The sequence below is a fragment of the Leopardus geoffroyi genome, chromosome C2 (assembly GCF_018350155.1).
Source record: "Leopardus geoffroyi isolate Oge1 chromosome C2, O.geoffroyi_Oge1_pat1.0, whole genome shotgun sequence".
Lineage (NCBI taxonomy): Eukaryota > Metazoa > Chordata > Mammalia > Carnivora > Felidae > Leopardus > Leopardus geoffroyi.
In genome coordinates, this window is record NC_059333.1 from 104,358,350 (window position 1) to 104,382,063 (window position 23,714).

General features: G+C 38.4%; 1 protein-coding gene across 2 annotated transcripts in view; it reads right to left on the reverse strand.

Annotated features, from left to right (window-relative positions):
* The window catches only part of PPM1L (protein phosphatase, Mg2+/Mn2+ dependent 1L), a 302,063-nt gene that overhangs the window by 182,789 nt on the left and 95,560 nt on the right, over nt 1-23,714 (reverse strand). The window contains exon 1 of one of the 2 annotated variants that reach the window (XM_045503078.1): nt 10,857-11,028. The exons of the other annotated variant lie outside the window; for it this stretch is intronic. The gene's annotated coding sequence lies outside the window, so the exon portion shown is untranslated. Of the gene's footprint in view, nt 1-10,856; nt 11,029-23,714 lie in introns of those variants that run through there. 2 annotated transcript variants of the gene reach the window in all.

Genomic DNA, 23,714 nt, shown 5'->3' on the forward strand with positions numbered 1-23,714 from the left:
CAGCCAAGGACATGGGATAAATGTGATGACTAAAAATCACGAAGTTTTGATGAATGAAAAAGATGAGAATAAGACTGATTCTTCTAGGAGAAAATGAGACTTTCCTCCATTAAGTCATTTTTAGACTAGTTGCAGTTATTTAAAATAAACTCAAATAATATGTGCCTCTCAGGAGTGCAACTAGGTGACTTGGGGATACAGGTGAGAAATTTTTCATTTACACACTTTTATATCTGTAATAGGTAGAACTGTGTCCCCAAGAAGAAATCTATTCAAGTTGCAACACCTCTCTCCCCATACTTATAAAATGTGACTTTATTTGGAAATTGGGTCTTTGCAAATATAACCAAGTAGAAAAGAGGTCATGGTAGGTTAGGGTGGGCCATATTCCAATAACTAATGTCCTTAAAAGAAGAGAGAAAATGGATGCAGACATAGAGGGGCACACGGAGAACCCCAATGATGACAGAAGCAGACAGAGAGAGAAATAGAGTTGCAAACCAGAATTTCCCCTAACCAACAGAAGCTAGAAGAGGCAAGGAAGGATTCTTTCCTAGAGCCTTCAGAGAGACCATGGCCCTACCAACAACCTTGTTTGCAGACTTGTAGCGTCCAGGACTGAAGAGAACGAGTTCCTGTTGTTTAAAACCACCTACATGGGGCGCCTGGGTGGCGCAGTCGGTTAAGCGTCCGACTTCAGCCAGGTCACGATCTCGCGGTCCGTGAGTTTGAGCCCCACGTCGGGCTCTGAGCTGATGGCTCAGAGCCTGGAGCCTGTTTCCGATTCTGTGTCTCCCTCTCTCTCTGCCCCTCCCCCGTTCATGCTCTGTCTCTCTCTGTCCCAAAAATAAATACATAAATAAATAAATAAAAAACCACCTACAGTGGTACTTTGTTATGGCAACCTTAGGAAACAAACACAACACTTTTAAAATTTTCTACATTGCAACTATACCCCATATTCAAAAATCAATCAAATTAAAATAAGTAAGTTCAAGGAAATGAAAACACAAGCCACAGACTGGAAGAAAATATTAGCAAAGATATATCTGATAAAGGAAACTGTCATTTAAAATACACACACACACACACGCACACACACACACAAACTCTCACAGCTCAATAGTAAAATAGACAAGTAAATAAACAGAAAACAGAAACAATTGAAAATGGGCTAAACCTCTAAAAGACACCTCACTAAAGAAGATATACAGATGGCATGTAAGAATATAAAAACATGCTCTAATCATATCATATGTCATCCGGGAAATGCCAATGAAAACAACGAGATACCACTACATACCTATTAAAATGGTCATAATCTAGAACGCTGACACCACCAAATAAATGCTGGCCAGCAGCAAGCAGGAACTCTCACTCATTGCTGGGAGGAATGCAAAATGGTACAGCCACTTTGAAAGACAATTTGACAGTTTCTTACCAAACTCAACATATTCTTACCACACAATCCAACAATCACACTCCTTGGTATTATACCCAAAGAAGTTGAAAACTACGTCCACACAAAAATCTGCATACAAATGCTTATAGCAGCTTATTTATAAATCCAAACTTGGAAAAACCAAGATGTCCTTCAGTAAGTGAATGAAGAAATAAACCGTGGTACATCCAGACAACGGAATATTATTCAGTGCTGACAAGAAATGAACTAAGACATGGAAAAAACTTCAATGTATATAACTATGTTCAGAAGCTAATCTGAAAAGATTACACGTTATACGATTCCAACCATATGACATTCTGGAAAAGGTAAAACTATGAAGCCAATAAAAAGATTAGCAATTGCCAGGGGTTACGTTGGTGGGAGGGACGAATAGGCAGACCACAGAGGATTTTTAGGGCAGTGAGACTATTCTATATGAAATTATAATGGTGGATGCATGTCATTATATAGTTGTCCAAATGATCAAATGTACAACACCAAGTGAACTCTAATGTAAAATGCGGGCTTTGGGTGATAATGATGCATCAACACAGGTTCATCAACTGTGAGAAATGTACCACTCTGGTGCAGGATGTTGATAATTAAGGAGGTCATCCATGTGTGGGATAGGGGTATACAGGAAATCTCTGTACTTTCCACTCAAGTTTGCTGTGAATTTAAAACTGCTCTCAAGGGGCGCCTGGGTGGCGCAGTCGGTTAAGCATCCGACTTCAGCCAGGTCACGATCTCGCGGTCCGTGAGTTTGAGCCCCGCGTCGGGCTCTGGGCTGATGGCTCAGAGCCTGGAGCCTGTTTCCAATTCTGTGTCTCCCTCTCTCTCTGCCCCTCCCCCGTTCATGCTGTGTCTCTCTCTGTCCCAAAAATAAATAAACGTTGAAAAAAAAAATTTTTTTTTAAAAACTGCTCTCAAAAACAAAGTCTAGGGATACCTGGGTGGTTCAGTCGGTTAAATGTCTGACTGAACTTCAGCTCAGGTCATGATCTCTTGGTTCATGAGTGACATCAAGCCCTGTGTCCAGCTCTATGCTGACAGTATGGATCCTGCTTGGGATTCTCTTTCTCCCTCTCTCTCTCTTTGCTCCTCCCTTGCTTGCATGCACTCTCTCTCTCTCTCTCTCTCTCTCTCAAAATAAACAAGTAAACTTTTAAAAAAGTCTAACAAAAAATATTTTTAAATCACAAAGTAAGCCAAAAGTTGTTGTGTTTTTTGTTTTTGTTTTTGTTTTTGTTTACAGTAAACTCTACTCCCAATGTGGGGCTTGAATTCATGACCCTGAGATCAAGGTCACATGCTCTACTGAGTGAGCCAGGCAGGTACTCCAAATTCTGCTCTTTTTTATATTATAATTTATTAACCATCTTGAACCCATGACTAAAATATGCTACTTTTCCTCAAAGCTTTACATGTTCCTTTGTTCATTTCATTCATTTATTCAAACTTCAGCTAAAGTGCTAATTCTGTGCTAGATGTGGTAGCCTGGGAAAGGTTCTAGAGAATCCAGAAACCAGACACTTCCTGGCCTTTAAGATGATGTCTACTCTAATAAGTAATTAGAGAGGAAATAGATTATATCAACTCATAGTAAAAGCATTATTCATGTATCTTGGAGAATTAAGATTAAGATCAAGTTTTTAAGTGCTAGTCAACCATGTACAAGAGACAGATGATCTTTCTCCTTCCCTCTATTCAAAGATTAATGGTACCAAATATATATTAATTACTTAACTGTTTCAAAAAAGATCTTGGGAGATAAGATGCAAACTGCAAGAGAGTGAGGTCACTGGATATGTGCCATGGCATGAAAACCCTAATAAGAATTCTGAAAAGGAAGAATAAGTATAAAAATTTTAAAAACATACTTGAGGGGCAGCTGGGTGGCACGGTCAGATGAGCATCTGACTTCAGCTCAAGTCATGATCTCACAATTCATGAGTTTGAGCACCGCCTCAGGCTTGCTGCTGTCAGTGCAGAGCCCACTTTGGATCCTCTGTCCCCCTCTCTCTGCCCCTCCCCCTCTCATGCTCGCTCTCTCTCTCTCTCTCTCAAAAATGAATAAACATTTAAATAAATAAATAAAAGAAACACATGAGAGAATAGTTGAAAATGGAAGCAGATTCTGAAATCATTAAAACTTTAGTGTTAAGAGAATGAAAATTAGAAACTAATTGTTGGAGGATTCTTTCATCTTCAAAAAGAAGGGGAAGAGTGTCTTGAATTTATTCTGAGAAGACACTGATCAAAAACAAAATTATGTACAAATCAGGCTCAACAAACTTCTTCACACTATTCTCTCTCCTAACCTTCTGTTTCTACACTATTGCCAAATTAAGAAAAAAATGTTAACTCAGTTTCCAGAAACTGACAGCATAATTTAGTGTTTTATCAGTATGAAAAAAAAAATTGGAAGAAAACATTTAAGAGAAATGGTGCTCTCTCTTGGAACCAGGTCCTCAATCTTCGTAGAAGTAAAAATACAGCAGAAGTATCAGACACCATGTTAACATGCATCTTCAATTCACATCCAAAGGATTGTTGTGTAAACCTATAGTTAAAATCTTTGCAAAAAAAAAAAAAATAATAATAATATAGTCCTCCTTAGTGCCTAATTATATGTATGCATTGGTATGCTTCAAAATAAAAGAACATTACCTTACAGAGTGGTGTTTTTAAAATGCTGCTGAAAAAGTAAGAAAAAATAACAAGCTGCTCTCTATATTAGGAATCACATGCAACCAAGCATTTAAAAAATTACCATAAAGTAAAACAAAGAACTACTATCCTATGAAATACACACTGAGTTTCACTATATCCCCAAGTCCTAATACCACTGTATTTGGGGAGTTGAATGTAATCAATGGAAGAAAATGGAGTAAAGGGATAAAGCTGCAAAATCTCGGTTGGAGGGGAGAAGGACTTGTGGTAACTTGTTGTTGCTCAAAATGCACCAAATCAACCTGATTAGATCAACCTTAAGTTCTTGACAGGTTAGGAGCTGGTTTCCCCAGAGGACTAGAGATACTTCAGCACAACTTTTTATTCTGCTTGTACTGGTATTTGGTAGCAACTTCAAATGTAATAAAGTAAGGATTCAAATGCATTTAAAGTAAGGATTCCTTGCTTTAAAAAAAAAACAACAACTGCATAATGCTATTTCCTCAGTAATACGAAGTAATAGGAACACATATTAGAGAGTAGAATCATTTGGATTGCTACTAACTTAATAGCAATGAAATCTTCCACTTTACTGCAGTAAAATATTATGACAAACCCCCATCTAGAGGATGCAAAAATGTTATTGCATTTCTTTTCCAGAAATGTATATACTCAATCAGCGAGTGTTCTTCCCCAAGCACCAAATAACTCCTTCCAAGGAAGCTTGTTTTCTGAACTCTTCACCCTACATTCTTTCTAAATTTTACTCCTCTCCATTTACCCAATATTAACTTAACTGATTGTGAATCCAAAGACACATGTTTCCTATTTTCTTTTGGCTGCTGAAAAAAAAAAAAAAAAAACTTAATGTACATTAGGGAATGCATGGGTGAATGTGGGAGGTAGGAGAATGGTGAAAGAAAATAATAATGGTCAAAGCAAAAACAAGAATATTGTTTTCTTCCTATTGTTGCCAGGAAGATGACAGAAATTTCCTCTCCTTGTAAAGAATTACCTAATTATAGGAAAGAGTATGCTGTCTGCTTATATCCATCAAAAGTGGATATTTTAAAGAGTACTACAAGCTGTCCTCTTAAAATGGGGCCAAAAAAGCGAAGCGTGGGTAACTGCATCAAATGAGTGACAGCAAGAAGCACCATCTCAATACCTGTCAATCATACGTTTGCCATCATCTGTCTGTTCCCTGATCTCCTAGAGCAGCAGTTAGCAAATGGTTGTCTCCAGATCAGTGGCATCAGCACCAGCTGGGAAATTAAAAATCCAAATTACTGGACCCCACTCTAGACCTACAGCATCAGAAACTCTAGGGATAGGGCATATGAATTTGTTTCAACAAGCACTGGATGGGATTCTGACTTGATTAACCATGTCCTACAGCAACTTACGATCGGCCAATTCATTCTGGCTTTTAATCATATGCTACTGGAATTGTTACTAAACATTTTCATGTGTATATATTCTCCAACTAATTTATAAAATCCTTGGGGCAAAAATTATCTCTTGTCCCCTTAGCTTTCTCTTACCCACCAGCACCTTTCCTAGAGCTAATAAGCAAAGGTAATATAATGAGCATTCCTAAGGACAGGAACCAGGGAGAACCTTGGAAAGAGTTCTTTTTTGAACAGGATATTCTAGTCCACCTGAGATATCTATTTTCCTTAATTAAAATCTAGGAATAAAAGGCCTGAGTTCTCCAATTTACAGTCTAGAGAGGACTCACTCATTCTTAAGATAGAACTGCTCAGCATCAGGATTTGGATAATCCAACTGAAAAACAAATTAAAAGTTATATAAAATATTTCCCTCAAAGGCTTAGCAACCTTGAATAGAGCGGAGAAGAAGAGGTAGCATTTCTTTCTCAGAAGCACACAGTAGGAGTCACATACAGGGGAACGTTCATTAGTTACCCTCTGGCAAGATCTAGCCTTCCAACCTCTTTTAATATGAAAGTGCTGTTTTGTTTGCCTTCTCTTTCTTTGCTACATTCACAACATAAAAGGTAAATACCTCCCCTCACACACAGGGTGTCCTCTCTATCCTTGGGCAAAGTGGAACTAGTTGCTCAGTTGCTAATGATTCAGGTTATGAGTTTAAAAAATGTTGGGAACTTAGTGGTGGTTCCTGGGGAGGAATTCTTCCATCTGGCATAAATAAATGAAATTTGTTCAGACGGGTTCTGTTAGCATTGAGTATGTATCCTGCTAGGCTGAATGTTTAGAGATGTTCCACATTATGATGGCAAGGATCACCTGTACCTCCCTTGTCCTAAACCCCGTATTTCTTAAGTGTCTGCACACTTGAGAGTAAGGCTTCTCTTAGGTTCCTCTACTCCTCCAGTGAATACATCCGGCAGGTTCTTCAACCCGATCTGAAAAGGGGCCTTCTTTGGGACTGAATGTTTATAAGCCCCCAAAATTTATGTTGAAACTCTAACTCCCATGGTATTTAGAGATGGAGCCTTTGGAAGGTAATTAGGTTTGGATGACGTCATGAAGGTGGGTCCTCATGGTGGGATTAGTGCACTCCTAAGATATCAGAGAGTTCATGCATGAGCTTGCTCTCTCTCCCTGCCTTGTGAGAACAAAGCAAGAAGGCAGCTACCTATAAGCCTGGAAGAGAGCTCTCACCAGGAGTCAAATCTGTCATACCTTGATCTTGGACTTCCCAGAACTGTAAGAAATAAATGTGTATTGTTTAAGCCACCAGTCTATCATATTTTGTTACAGCAGCCTGAGCAGACTAATGTAGGCCCCAACCCTGAGCTTCTTTCTCTTCCATGGCTTCTCACTATACCTCTCTCCCCAAATTCTTAGTAAAGATAAGAAAACATTTTATCTGTATATGCCAATGCAGGTATGAGCTAAATTATCTGTATGCAGTCCAACTGGGCCAATATAAGTGGTGCCCTATGGGGAGGAGATAGAAGGAACCAGCTGCCCAGCCTCCAAAAAAACAAAATGGTTTCTAGGAACCAGGCACAATCAGAAAGCAAGAGAGCTGTCAGACCTCAAGAGGAGATGAATACTAAGGCAAGAGGCATCTCACCAGAAACAACTGCCATCCCCAGCTTGCCATGAACTAAGACTTGGGAAGAACTTTAAAGATGGCAAAGACCACATTTCTCTCCAGCCTGGTGGGAATGCACAAAGTCCTCTGCTGAAAATTCAGCTATCCAGAAAGAATTTTAAAACTGAATATTTCTTACAAACCTCAATTTGAAGTCAGATATATACCTGTGACACACACAGCTCATAATAAATAGCCCTTAGAGGAGAATTCAAGTTAAATCCAGGTCTCTGCAGTGAAACACCTGAGAAAATATCAGACTTTAAAAAAATGCAAACCTTTGTCCTAGGCTGGATTCTTGAAAACCTAGATGCTCTAGAATGTGGCAATGTCCATTTCTCTTGGCTAATTAGCAAAACTGCCCTTTTCCTCCATAGTTAGGGGTCCACAGCCTATGATTGGTTACCTAGGTGCAGAAGTCATTCTCAAAGGATATAAAAAGACCAAAGGCTTTTTGTCACATGCTAGGCTCAGGTTGTTGTGTGCAAGACTCAAAAAGAACATGAAATCTTTTTTTACTCCCTCTGTGTCATTAGGGAAAATGGGGCATGCCCATCTCCCAATAAGGCACTTTAACCCTTGTAGTTGTGCCCTCACAGAGCCTCTGCATTAAAAAGATCTCTGGTAACCCAGTGCAGGGTATATGGGAGTTCTGAATTTCCAGGGCCCTGTTGTTCACTAGGAAATCAATTCCTCTAAATATAAAATTTAGTGGTGCTGTCATATGGAGTAGTACAGTATCTGCAGTAGCATACAGGAGCACATTCAGAGAAGAGATTTGAATTTTGGTTGGGAACACAGAAATGGATTTTTTCTAACACCCTGTTTGCAAATTTTCCTACAAGTCATCTCTGCTGAAGAAGCTAGGCATGATATACACATTTTAAAAAAACAAACCGGAGTGCCTGGTGGCTCAGTCAGTTGGGTGTCCAACTCTTGGTTTTGGCTCAGGTCATGATCTCATGGTTTGTGGGTTTGAGCCCTGCGTTGGGCTCTGAGCTGCTGATGCAGAGCCTGCTTGCAATTCTCTCTCTCTCTGCTCGTCTCCTACTCTCTCTCTCTCTCTGTCAAAAATAAATAAATAAACTTAAAAAAACTAAAAACTAAAAACTAAAGTAATCAGGATCTCATCCAACACCAGTATCATTTTCCTTGTTCTCCTTCAACTCGAGGTCTGCAGTTTGCCATCATCCCAGGCTAGCAATGTGGCAGCATGGTCTCCAAGTTCTTCCCTCAGAAGCCATCAATCCCTTACATTACTGTCACAAGTGACTCAAATTTCAAGTATTAGAGATGAAAATCTTCTACTTTAAACACTTACAATTAGTGTCATCATGAAGGATAGGTTACTTTGCATCATTCGTATACAAGTTGTATACTTCCTACAAAAAGTAGATTTGCTTCAAAGAATTGGTCAAAACAGGTGCCACTGAGACCATCAAGACCCCCGTAAAGCTTCTGTTCTCATGCTTTTCCTAAAAGAGTAAGGGGAGCCTTTTTAAACATTTAAAGACTAGGGCTTAGAGCAAATGGGAGAAGGTGTGAAAAGTATCTCTTTGTCTGACTCTGAGAGTGAAATCTGCAAAAAAGCTAGGGTTTGTGTGTGTTGTCACTGAATGTTAGGGGCCCTAAAGGTAATCCAGGGGCCTAAATGTTCAAATATCATTCACAGCCATTCTGGATGTACAGCATGGCATATATGGTCCTGAAGACACATAGAGTCTTGGGTTCAAATCTCAGCTGCTAGCTATGTGATCTGGACAAGTTTTATTTACCCTAAATGCGTTTCCTCACACATTTATCTTCCTATAAAATAGGGAGAGTAATAGAATCTACTTCATAAGATTGTTTAAATGATCATTGAATGAGAAGATATGCAAGCACTTAGCATAGTACCTGACACGTAGTTAAATCCTCAACAACTCTGAGCTATTTTTTCCTAATTTTTAAAACTCCCTCTAAATCTCCCTGTTAAGTGGGACATCCAACCCAGAAGAAAATTAGGATTTTCATTTTGCTTTTTGAAAGATGTGCTAGAGTCTTAATAGAGGGAATGAATTCACATTTAGAGACTTATTTACACAGGGGATGCCCAAGCAATATTTTATCCCGGCCATAATGGAATCAGATGCAAAGCTGCTGTAAATATCCAGAAAACTAGTATTTTTAACATCTCGATATTGAAGATAGCCTTGATATTTTGTAATTCCAACATCAATAAAGCTCTTTAATATTATTCCAGCTAAGTAATTCTATAATAGACCAAATAAACTCTCTTAATCTATAAGATGCAAAAAGGGGGAAACTAGATCAGTGAGTTTATTTTATATCAATAATCCTGTCTTTTAAAAATCTAAAGACACGATTCTATACTAGTAGTTACAACTAGGTGTTCTGGTTTAAATATGTATAATAGTCATAGTTCTGGATATATAATGCTGTATAATAAACCCAAAGTATCTTTTTTTTTTTTTTTTTTTTTTTGAGAGAGAGAGAGAGAGAGAGCACAAGCAGGGGAGAGGGGCAGATGGAGAGGAAGAGAGAAAATCTCAAGCAGGCTGCATGTCTAGCACAGAGCCCCGATGCAGGGTTTGATCTCAGGACCATGAGATCATGACCTGAGCCAAAATCAAGAGTCTGATGCTTAACTGACTAAGCCAATGTCCCCAAAAGTATTTTAAAACAATAGCAATGCCTATTTTGTTCATGAATCTTCAATGCAAGCTCAATGGAGATAGTTTATTTCTGCTCCAATCAGCATCTGCTGGGCCAGCTCAAAGGCTGGGGGCTGAAATCATCTGAAAGCTTACTCACTCACATATCTGTATGTCATCTAAATGGGGAAAACTCATCAGTTGGGAACTGGAACAGCTGGGACTCCTCTGGCATCCCTTCTCACTCGATGTAATTGTCTTTCCACATGATCTCTCTAGCATGGTAGATTCAGGGTACCTGGACTCAGGCTCATGGGAACAGGTCCCAAAAAAAGTGGGGTCGGGAGGGAGAACCAGGAAGAAACTGTACTGCCTTTTATGGCTTAACCTTGGAAGTCACCCATCATCAGCTCCACCACAATCTAGTGATCTTCCCAGGTTTAAGGAGTGGGAACGCACACCGCCTCTAGGTCTGTGAAACCACACTGTAAAAAGGGCATCTAGGATAGGATATATGTTAGTGGGACCATTTTTTGGAAGATATACTCAGCAGCAGTTAGCTTTCACACAATAAATCAGTCAAGGTTCTTGGTTATAAACAACAGAAACCAACTTTGGCAGACTTAAGAAAAAAAAGGAGTTAATTCGAAGGTTATTGAAAATTCTAAGACTCAAAGATAAAGCTGGATGCCTGGCCTGGAAATGAGCCAGAGCTAAGGGAGGCTGGGAAACAGAAGTCTCAGCCTCAGAAGAATCCCATTAACATACCTTTCTCACCCCCACTGCCTTGACTGGACAGTGGTGGTGCCTGACTCTCAACACTACCACTGCCAACAATAAACTGCCCATGCTTCTTTGAGTCACGCTTTCAAGATTCAAAGATCTGAGTAATTCCGACTGGCTTAGCCTATCACATGTCTGAGACCTAACAACAGGGACAAGAAGAGGGGAGATCTGATCCCCTGCCCCCCCAAAGGCCCATACAGCAAATAATTCACCCAAACAAGAATAGAAGTTCAGGTGCTGGGTAACCAAAATCCCAGCAAATATCTGGTAAACAAAGAAAATGAACAGCCCTCTACAACTTTGAAATGAAAGATCATACCATTTTCTGGCAGCAAAGAGGAAGAATAGAGGCTAATTAATAATCAGGTTTTAGCATGGAATAAAGACCAAATCTTCAATCCATGATGCAATCCATAAGAATAAGAAAATTCCTCACAATGAAATGTATTAACTAAGATAATAATTTTACTGTAGCATAGTGAATTCTAACACTATGGACATCCCACAAATAGAAATGTGCTTGTTTTCTTCACAGAAGATGGCCTCGTATACCCAGTGCAAGGGTAGGTAATATTCCAACATCCACCTATAGGTCAGCTGTTCTGAATTTAAAACAAAATTTTCCAAACAACAATTAGGTTGCTAGGTTGACACATAAGCATCTAATTAATCTGAAAAAAATGTATGTGGTAGACTACAGACAATAAAATTGCCTATAGAACATAAGTAGTAGTACTTAAAGTTTATTTATTTGTTTTTGAGAGAGAGAGAGAGGGAGGGAGAGAGGGAGAGAGAGAGAAAGTGTGGGAGGGGCAGAGAAAAGGAGAGACAGAATCCCAAGCAGGCTCTGCACCATCAGTGCAGAGCCCAACGCAGGGTCTGAACCACAAACAGATCATAACCTGAGCAGAGATCAAGAGCTGGACGCTTAACTGACTGTGCCACCCAGATGCCCCCATAAGCAGTATTTAGAACATAGCTTTAATGAGGGAGAATACCCACATGCTCATCAGAACCTTGAACACTCTTGCCTTAGTCTTGGCAACAGACCCTCCTTGCCTCATCTTTAGTGGCGGCAAAGGAAGTGCACTGATACGGTGGGAAGAAAAGACTCCGTGGCAAGGGGATTCTCTGTATGGAAGGAAATTTTGCACCTTGACTTTTTAAAAATCATCTCAGACACCACCTAAATATGAGGACAAAGGATCTATCTCAATCTTTCACAAACTTTTGAACGCAAATTGTTGCCAGACAAGTAACTCTCCCCAAATCCTAAACAGTACATTTAATATCTTTATATAAGTTTTGAATGTAATAAAACTAATAGTACGTTGTTTTTCCTGTATTACTTTAACAATAAATTAAAATATAATTGAGATGTTTACTATGTGCTACATCTCAGACACTAATTCTAGTTCCTTATCATGTGAGCACAAAATAATGGAGTAAAATGTAAACTCCATGAGGCCAGGAACCTGCCCTGCCTTGTCTTGTTCAGTGCTACATCCCCAGTTCCTAGAATGGGGTATATGGCAGGTGCTTGACAAAAATTAATGGCTGTTGTTGAAGCTTCAAATGGATGGGAAAGAGAGAGGATTAAAAAAAAACAGTTTTGAAAAGAAAGTAATAATGCGTTATTTTAGAAAAAATATTTAGGCCAGTGATATCTTCTATAAGTGTGGTTCATTCATTTCTTCTGGACAGCTGGATGCTATTAATAACCTCTAAACCCTTCTCCTCCAAAATTCAGATGCTTCACCTCTTTGCCCCCAGCCCCCGAATGACCAACATATATTTCTTAAACTGCTGAGTGACCGCCAGCCGTCAGCTTCAGTGCACACTAAAAGCCCAGATCACCTTTCAACACGATAGCAGTGTCTCACTTGGGGCAAAGATTTAGTTCTCTGGAATTACTGTTCCGAGTAAGATGGAGAAAAGATCTGTGTTGCATATAACATAGCTTCAGTGTTCAGGAACTTCTTTTAAAAATAAATAATATATTAAAAGGATGCTTTAATTGGAACACAAAAGTGGCCTTTTTCAGCTTAATAAAAATATTCAGATTATGCTGTCTGAATATACAATATGAACCACAGTCAAAGGGGAGACTTCAATATAAATATAAACCTTTTAAATGATACCTATGTAAACTAGTCTTCAATATTACACAAAATAAGAAAAAAAGGGAGGGAGGAAGGAAGGAGAGGAGGGAGAGAAACATGCACATAATTTAGCTACAGAGCCTGCTGGAATAAATCACTAAATTTTAGGATTGGAAATAAACCATGAGACATACCTAATCATCTCATGTCAGTTTAAAAGCTATCTAGGAGGGCACCTAGGAGGCTCAATCAGTTAAATGCCTGACTAGATTTTGGCTCAGGTCATGACCTCACAGTTCGTAAGATCAAGCCAAGCCCTGTGTCCATCTCTACGCAGGGCATGGAGCCTGCTTGAGATTCTCTCTCTCTCTCTCTCTCTCTCTCTCTCTCTCTGCCCTTCCCTGTTCTCTCACTCTCTCTCTCTCAAAATAAATAAGCTTAAAAAAATAAATAAATAAAAGCTACCTAGGGAAGACTCAAGAGTCTACAACCTAATCAAACTAATAGGGTAGAATTATTGATACACTTAGTCTTGTTTAAGATGGTTCAGGTACTTAGTTCAACAAACAAGTATTTCTAAATGCTTCCTTGTTTCATGTTAGCCTCTTCATGTTTCAGTCTTAAAACCACTTCCTTTTATTTTTCCCTTAGCAGAGATGGAGAACAGCTAATCCCCAAAGTCTAAAATCAAACAGTTCATGTGCATGAAGGCCTTTATGATAATATACCACCTTCCCACTCTTGCTTCTCTGGAATAAATCAGGTCTGTCCCTTCAACCTCTTTTTGTTTTGGGTTTTAGATCCCACTGTTATATACTTCTTGATTCTTCCAAACCATCTTCTCTTCCAACTCAAGTTTAAATCTTATTCTGAAAAGGATTGAACAGTGCCAATTATAAAAAAATAGTTTAGAGGAAGTATAACAGCAGACTTTGAAGCCTTGACATATATGTGTGTGTGTGTGTGTGTGTGTGTGTGTGTGTGTGTGTGTGTGTACACATATATATTTAAGGCTGGGGTGAAAAGGAAATAAAAATTTCTAAAGTATCCCAAAATAGATCCTTGGATTTCAAGCCAATTACTTTGAAGTTACCTATTTAAATTTCCAGCTTTGGATTCAATCAAAGGGTCATGCTATTTAATTTCTGAGAAATCACAAAGGTGTGCTCAATAGATGAGTGAGCAGGTCCCACTTGTCTACTGAGATTTAAAAATAACTATTCTTTTCCATGGCTGCTTTCACATTATTATTATTATTACTATTATTATTATTACTACTATTATTATTATTGTTGTCAGGATTTGCCAAGAGCTAAAATCTTACTACAATATTTATTTAAATGAAATATTATAGAAGACAAGTTTAAATGATTCTCTATCAATTATTCCATTTTCATAAATTGGGTGTAAACCCCTGTCTTATGTGGGAGGACCTCAGCAAGTCTAATATCGGTTACAGAACAACAAATTACAATTTTAAGGCTTTAGATTCAATGGCTTTAAAGCCACTGTTACCTGCCAAAACACAGGAATGACAAAGAACTGTTGCAGTTCATGAATTGCCACGGAGACACAATAATGTTCTGCTGAATGTTCACCACCCTGTCTGCATTGTGGGTCTTGGGCCACTGTGACGTCATCAACTACGGATTCACAGATGATTACCATGCTCTGCACCAGAGCAAGTGGCTCTTAATTATTACAGTGTCATGATTTTTTTTAAATGGGCAATAAATGCAAAATCCTTTTTGAACTATTCCTTGTGTCTTGACTCCCAAATAAGCAATCTTCCATTATATTCTTAGATTCTCGGGTTACTTTAGGAGAACAGTTGCTTCTTGGCCTTAGACCAACCTTGACTCTTTTTTTGGAGAAAAGGCCAGGATGACTTTCTTACAGCGATGAAGAGGTAGTAATAGCACTCTGCCCTGAGAGCTTTTACCTGGTACTTTAGCCTTCTACTTGGTGGCCTGCTTTACAGGATTTGTCTTCCTCCTCCCCTCTTTCTTTCATAGTTAGGGTCCGGCAGGTGCAGGCAAGAAATACTAACCCAGGGCCAATTCTGCATTGTTGCCACCACAGATAGATATAAGGAGGGATCAAGTTACAGTGACAGCTGAACAAGAGCATCAGCCAGGGCAGCACATCATTCAGGTAATGGATAAGCCTATAGCAATACCTGAAGTACATACTAGGGTTTCTGAGCTCTGTCCAACTACATTCTTTCTAGAATTGTCTTAGCTGGTCATGTTTGCATTATCTCTGAGAAATGAAAATAAGCACAATTTACATGGAACCTTCCTCCACTTAATGATGAGGTCACGTCCTGATAAACCCATCGTAAGTTGAAAACATCATAAATCAAAAATGCATTTAATACGCCTCATCCACAGAACCTCAAAGCTTAGCCTAGCCTACCTTAAATATGCTCAGAACACTTACATTAGCCTACAGCTGGGTAAAATCATTTAACACAAAGCCTATATTATAATAAAGTGTTAAATATCTCATGAAATTTATTGACTACAATACTGAAAGTGAAAAACAGAATGGCTGTATGGGTACAGAATGGTTGTCAGTATATCAGTTGCTTACCCTCATGACTGACTGGCTGACTGGGAGCTGTGGCTTGCTGCCACTTGATGCCCAGCATCACAAGAAAGGATCATACGGCATATCACTAGCCCAGGAAAGATCAAAATTGAAAATTCAAAGTATGGTTTCTACTGAGCGTGTATCACTTTCACAGCATCCTAAAGTAAAAAAATCCTAAGTTAAATCATTGTAATTTAAGGACTGTCTGTACATGCAAACACTTGTACACACACACACACACACACACACATACACACACACTACCACCACCACCACCACCACCACCACCAAACACAAGAACTGTAAGAGAAAACATTGATATTCTATTTTAATGAAACTAAGACTTTGTTTTTTCACATTTTGACATCCATAAAATCAATATATGTCATATAATCAATGGTTCATATATTCAAAGAGAAACAATAGATCTCACGACATGAAAACAAAACTTTAAATTTCTACGTGGCAGAAAACACCACATATAGTATTAAAAGACAAAATAGTAAAAAACATTCACAACATGCCTAACATAAGGTTTATATCTATAATAGCTAGGAGCTTTTACAAATCAAACCAAAGCTGAACAAACAATAGGGAAATGGGCAAAGTATGTGAATAGGAAATTCACAAAAGAACAGGCAGAAAATTTTTTACATAAATAGTTGTACTATTACTATTAGATAATGGTAATTTTATAGCTCTACCTCCACCCTAATGTTCCTAAATGTCCAGTTATTAATGTAGGCTACAGAAAAGGGAGAGAAGAAGGAATATTTTTGTCCCCGGAACAGAACTACTAGATTTCACAAACATGAGCTCATTAAAACCTTATAGTAACCCGGGGAGCTAGATATCATTGTACAGTTGGGAGAATTAAGGTTTAGAGAAGCCGAGTGATTTAAGCAAATTCTCTGCACAGGTATGACAAAGACCAGATTTCCAGTTCAGAGCTCTGATACAGCTTCTGCGCACTGCACAGTCCTAGAAACTCTATTCAGATAAAAGATGTCCCCTGAGAACAAAGGCTAGACCTCAGAGTTTTAAATCCAAACAGCAACTGAAGGCCAGAAGCATCACATTTCACGAATCTGAAATGTTTGTATCTAGCTACATAGGAAATTTCTTCAAGTTCTGATTGTAATTTTCTCATTTTGGAAAAGGCAAAGTTAAGAGTCATATTAAATATTTTTAGATTCAAAGATTAAATGTTTGATTTAAAATACAGATAACTGTACTCCTAGTGAAACCCTGACTTGAAAAAAAACTTAATTCTTAAGTGTCACTAAACTCTGTCTACCTCAGTAAAATAAAGCAGCTGCATCAAGAGTAATTAGATCTCTGTTCCTCAGATTGGGTTTTAGGTAGAAAACAACCAGTGAAAAATAAACCTCACACTTTTATTGAAACCCATCCAAGGAAAAGGGACCAGTTACAAGTAGGCCCTGCTCTGGTGGCCAGGAGGGAAGGAGTGCTATATAAATGGTCTGACACATCAGGGCTAATGGAGTTAATATTATGGCCATGTTGCACAGGTGAGGCCCTGAAACCTGACTCTAATCCTCCAGCTCCCCCCACATTGAAGTCTTGGCAGGACGCCTTGCAGACAAGTCACAGTCCAGGGAGTCACCAACGTTGCATATGCTGTCAGCTACCTACAGTTGCAGGTGACAAATGGCAAGGCTCTCCTTCTCTCAGACCAGATATGGGAGAATAGGGAGGATAGGCAATAGACGCCACTTTCGAATTTGTCACTATACATGGAAAAACAGGTCTCTTACCCTTTAAAAAATATCAGGTATTAACAGCACTCAGTGTGACGCATGTGGCTGGGTTACAGGGGATTAAAACAGGATGCCTCCAATTCCTCAGTCTTAGAAGCCTAAGGCTTCTATAATACGTCTCAGTTTCATCAAAGACTGATATTTCTTCATAGCCTTTTTGCAGACCAGCCTGCTCTTTTAAAAAACTAACCTTATTTTCTTTATATAACCAAAATGTAATCCAGTAGGAAGTCAAGTGGTTGAGGTTATTAGGCTGAATTCTGATTATTTTTGAGAATATGTTAAATATGTTAAAGTGTCATAGACATTCTATCCTGGAACTCAGCCTCCAAAACAGTTCCCAATTAAAAGGACTAAACCAAAACGACCTTTTCCAGCACAGCTGTTTAACCTTTAGAATGACAGCATGCCACCAACTGCGCTGTGCCAGCTGCATTACACCAGCCATTCGTCAACACATTATCTCAAGTTTTTAACCAAAACAACAAAGGAGAAAATGAATCCTATTTTCATACACTTCATCTACAGAGATGAAGTTTACAATCATCCGTCTGCAATACTGACTAAAAAATATTTTTTTCAGGATAAAAATTTCTTCTAGATTTAAACATCTAAAGGAAAGAGTGGGAAGTGAAGAAGGCTAGAAAATGTGAAATATCAAGGGAAGTTACCTACAACTAACATAATTTTAATGACATATTAACAGTACAAGGTGTGTGTCAGGGGAGGGAGAGAAGAAGAGGGAGACAGGGAACCCAAAGTGACACTCAGGTATATGTACTTAAAATTGGAAATAAAAGGATAGAACTACAAACAGCAAGTCTGTTTGCCCTACTGCAAGAAATAGAATATGGAAATGACTTTAGGCCAAAATAATATAAAGAGGAGTCCGATTGTAAGATTCTTGCTCAATCAAGTAAAGCTTCAGGTGCTTTTAAGAATTCATTAAAAATTCAAAAACAGTCAAGTAATTTACAGTAACTCATATTATTTGCTCATCGTCTTTTCACTCAGTTCTTTTAAAAGTTATAAAAATCAATTGATTCTAACTATAAAAAGACATTTTTAAAAAGTATAAAAAGGCAATGAAAAAAAGTTTTTGTTTAGTCTAACAATTAGTCTGAGAGATTATGAATTAGAAAAAAGAGAGGTAATCAGATGTCATATTAGATGCCAAAAATGCCTCAAGAATAGAGATAAAGCACATAAAATATAAAAGAGAATAAGTTCTTTATTTTGGGATAGATGGTTTACCATGATCACACCTTTGTGCAGTACCATGGATATCACAATCAACTTTTTTTAAAGAGATCTATTAAAGTGGTTTTGAGCTGAAAATCTTAAAATTCAAAGATATTCAATGCTTATATTATGTGGTGATACCTTTCATTATTTCAGTATCATTATTCTCATCATGAACACATCATCACCTAAAATAGTAAGAATTCAGCACTCAGTGTTCAGTATTTCTAAAGAAAATGTGAGCAAGTCATAAAGTGTACATGGACATGGACCCTTCTGAAACGCAAGATGAAATTGTAAAGGTGTGTCATGTTTCCATAGATAAAGGCCTCTCTCCCTTGGGCCTATGGTAAAATGTAGCAAACAGCTCTAATGGCCTTTACAATTTATAACACTAATGAAGTAAAATCATCCCATTAACATTAAAATCCCAAAAGAGTGCCTGCATGGCCATTCTGTATAGTACTAAATACAAAGCAGATATTTTGTAAGTAGAAGGCTTTACTCTCTTGATATTCAAAAAAGCTTGAGCCGATAGTACCTTTCTGGACATAGAGAGGAAAAAACTTCCTTGAGTATGTCTAACAGGTGTTGGTGGGGCAGGGGAGGGGGGGGCAGGGGGGGGGCGGGGAGGCAGTTAGGGGAGCCACAGCAGCTGTAATAGTTCTGGATAACACAAGAGATGCCTTACTAAATGACTAATTGTTGACTTGGTATTTGGTCTCTGACAGAAATATCAAAACACATTTTAAGAAAAAAATACATTTGCTCTCCATGACAACTTCTGATGCTAAGAGATACACATTTGACATTGTCTATTTCTTTAATAATCCACTATGAATCTACCATCCACTAATTAACAAGTATTAATTTAGTAAGTCTTTATCACTCAACTGAAATAATTTCTACTTACATCTGAAAATCTGCTAAAAGACCCATTTGCCTTATAAGTATTAAAAAAAAAAAAAAAAGAACAATTTTGAAACTAATCCAAGGGGGGATAATTACTACAACAGCAAAAGATAGTCTTCTTAAAGTAGTTTCACATTAGGCAATCTTACAGCTTAGACCTTAAGGTCAACAATAAAATACAATTCCTGTGACCTTCCATCTACCCTAAAATTACTTTTTCAAAGCTTTAAAACATTTCTTGAATTGGATGAACAAGTTCATATTTGCCCTATTCACATACTTCATGATTTCAGAAAACCTGGATCATGTCTTCTCTGAGACTTTGTCTTTCTGGAACGTCAGTCTGCCTGGTTAGTCATTATAGCGAAGCTCTTTAGAGCCTCAATTACTGACTTTCCCATAAACATCTTAGCTGTCTGCTTTCTGATATTTGACATCAAAACTGGATACATTAAAAACAAACTATAACTAGGACAGAGATACTAGAATTTTTAAAATTTGGTTTGCTTTTCAAAAAACCCTTTTTTGTTTGGCTGGTTTTTACTGACCTGCACAAACTGCTATGATGGGTTGTCTTCATCTCCAGACAACACTTGGTAGATTAAATTGGTAGATTAAACACGTGGTAGATTAAACTTTTACCTGAAGCTTGGAAACTTGATAGATTCAAATCCATCTTTTTAGAAATAGCATTGGATTTTTTAGTGTATACATTTCTTTAAACTTGCAACTCTGAATTCGTTACCAATTTTTCTGCTCACGCATAAGATATAAACTCCTAGGCATGCCTGAGTGGCTAAGTAGTTTGAGTGTCTGACTTCAGCTCAGGTCATGATCTCACAGTTTGTGAGCTCGAGCCCCACATCAGGCTCACTACTGTCAGCCTGTCAGCCCAGAGCCCTCTTCAGATCCTCTGTCCCCCTCTCTGCCCCTCCTCTGCTTGTGTTCTCCCCCCAAAAAAGACATAAACTCCTAGAAAAATCTTGGTTAATGCTTTATCCAGAAATTTCTGCAACCTTCATTTCCCACTGAGAATAAAGCACTATCACTTCCCAAGGAACAAGGACATCAGGCTTTTTCCCTGGGGATAAAGGATCTCTTGTGGAAACAGCACCATGTCAGCGGTGGTGGTTATCCATGAGGACAAGACTCATGTCTTAATCATCCATTTAAGCCTAGCACCTGGCAAATAGTAGCTGCTCAAAAAAAAATATTTGCTGGGGCACCTGAGTGGCCCAGTAGGTTAAGCGTCCAACTCTTGAGCTCACCTCAGGCATGATCTCACAGTTTGTGAGTTCGAGTCCCCTGTCAGACTCCGCACTGAAGGTGAGGAGCCTGCTTGGGATTCTGTTTTTCGTTCTCTCTGCCTTCCCCCACTTGTGCTCTCTCTCTCTTTCTCAAAATAAACAAATAAAACTTAAAAAAAAAATATTCGCTAAAACAGTTGATTAAGATTTGAAAGCAACTACACAGAGATAAATGGATTACTCTGGAATTTTAATGTTCTAATTTCTAATTTTCATTTACATATCCTTTCACATCTTCCTTCTGGAACAGCAGTAGACGGTGGTCAAGAAAGACAGGGAGAATGAGGTTCGAAGATCTCCTTGGGACATGATTTTTTAAAAAGAGTCAGAGGGACCTACAGTTCAATATAGGATGGTAGCAAATCTAATAGAATTCTGAGTGATCAAGGTAGAGATTCTGAGACGGTTTGTCAGAAGACTTTCAGGCACTGCTGAAACCAGCCTCTTTATCTACCCAGGCTTCCTTCATATAACTACACCCATTCAGCTGGTTTTTCTAGTCCAAATACTTCAATTATATTAGTTAACTTCCTCACAGAATGAACATTCTCACCCTGAGTTCTCCATGGGAGCTTTTAGGGGACTATCAAGTCCTTGGAATTGCACCTTTGACACTTGGAAGAAAAGATTGTTCAAGAGAAAAGTGGGACATGAGGGTTGCAGATAGAAGGAACAGCTTACTTGAAGAATTAGAGGTATTTGTGTGACCCAGGGGCCAAGTACTAATTATAAACTGTGAACGTTCAAACTGTAGCAACATACTTGAAAACTGCCCCATCTAGAAAGTGGCCTTCACTGTCTAATAACTTCAGAGTCACAGTTTATGCAGGTACTGGACACTTTTCACAACAGCATATGGATTAAACCAGGGCCACAATCAGGGGTTGGAGCTTTAATGAAAAATGACAACCTGTTTCATCACTGGGTGATGAGAGCCAAGCTTTTTCCAGATACCAATAATGATGGTATAAATGATATAAATGATGGTATATACCAATAATGATGGTATAAATAAATTTCTGTAGGAAATAATAATTTAATACCAAAAGACAGTTAGTGGGGTGAAGGGAAACTGATAAGTGCCAAGCAGGAAAGAGTGACTTTAGCTGGCTGGTATATAGCATTGGGGACCCCAGGAGGTGGGAATGAAGGCTAGAAAGCTATGGTTAGATGGGATAACTGAGGCCTCCGGTTCACTATAGATTGTTCTGAACGTGGTCTCCAGATCTGCATTTTTTACATTCTACAGACTTTAGTTTTTAAAATCACTATTTTAATCTGTGGCATTTTATTTGGGGAAAAAATATTCTAATTTATGCTTGTTATAAATTAACAAAAACACCCAATATGTGAAAATGTATTGCGGGAAATAATCTGGAAAAAATAAAAGCTACAGGGGTACTGTGTCTGAGAAAGGCTAGTACGTGAACACATTAAGTGGATGTCAAAATTAGTGGAATATCCTCATGCTGTGTAACAATTTGTCTGATTTGTTTTTAAAGGACGTGACAACCTGTTCTTTATTTTTCTCCTCAGCAGACCTATAACTAATAATAAATTAGAAGGAAAATTAAAGCAAGACTTTAATTAAAGCAAGACACTACTGATTTTAAAAAACTAATCATCATTTATTCTACTGCCACTTCATTCAAGCTTTTTTTTTTTTCTTTTACTACTTTCCGGAACATGGTGTCTGAAAACTAAGACTCATTTGGGAATTTGGTTTCAGAACTCTGAGTGTGTGCATGTGTGTGTGGTGGGGGAGGGGGGGATCAGAGAGGAGACTAAAACTTTCTGTGCGTCTTCTGTGTAAAGACTGTCCGTCCCCTCACCAAATTTCAGCCAAATTGTTCAATATTTCAAATATGAAAACCGACTTTCTCCAGTGATCAATTCCTTTACCTCATTCTAAATCAAAACTCACCTGTCTTGTTTCACATCTCCTTAGTGCCTCACTTGACTTTCCTAATAGTCACTTGTGCTAGGCTGACAATTGGTTTCTCTCCAGAAAACATAATTGTATTTTGCTAGCATTTCAATGCTTGAATCAAAAGGATGACTAATGTAAACATTCCAGGGGTTTCCAGGCAGCTCTGTGAAAGAAGCCATTTTTAACTGCAGTGTAAAGAAACGTTTATCAAATCAGCTCAATCCCTTTATTCGGCCAGCCTTGCTGTTCATATATGTTTTGGGATGAAAGAGTTTGTTTTCTCTGACAAAATTATTAGAAGTAATTTGGGGAGCAGGTGAAATATTAATAGTAGCTACTATTCCTCATTAGTATATCTTCATTAGTATAATCTTTATATAATCTTCATATACTATCTTCATTAGTATAATCTTTACCATCAGTATGGTAGGCAAAACAATGATCCCCAAAGATGTCCACATCCTAATCCCTGACATGACAGAAATTATCTTACGTGGCAGATGGGACTTGGCAGATATGATGATGTTAAGAATCTTGAGATGAGAAGCTTATCCTGGATTATATAAGTGGGCCAAATGTCATCACAAAGATCCTTACAAGAAGGAAGCAGGACCATCACAGTCAGAGGAAACATGACATTGGAACCAGAAGTCACAGTGATGCCACTGCTGGAAGGGGGCTGTGAGCCAAGGAATGTGGCGGGTCTCTAACAGCGATAAGAGGCAAGGGGCAAATTTTCCCCAGAGCCTGTAAAAGAAACGCAGGGGGCACCTGGGTGGCTCAGCTGGTTAAACATCTTGACTTCGGCTCAGGTCATGATCTCATGGTTCATGAGCTCAAGCCCTGCATCAGGCTCTGTGCTGGACAGCTCAGAGCCTGAAGCCTGCTTTGGATTCTGTGTCCCCCTCTCACAATCTGCCTCTCTCTCTCTCTCTCTCTCTCTCTCTCTCTCTCTCTCAAAAATAAATAAACATTAAAAAAATATATTTTAAATAAAATAAAATAAAATAAAATAAAATAAAATAAAATAAAATAAAATATAAAATAAAATAAAAGGAACATGGCCTTGTTGGCACCTTGGCTAGCCCCATAAGACCCATTTTCAGAAGTCTGACCTCCGGACTGTAATAATAAACTCATGTGGTTTTAAGCCACTAAATAATGAGGTGCAGACATCAGTACACAGCTGATCCTCATTATA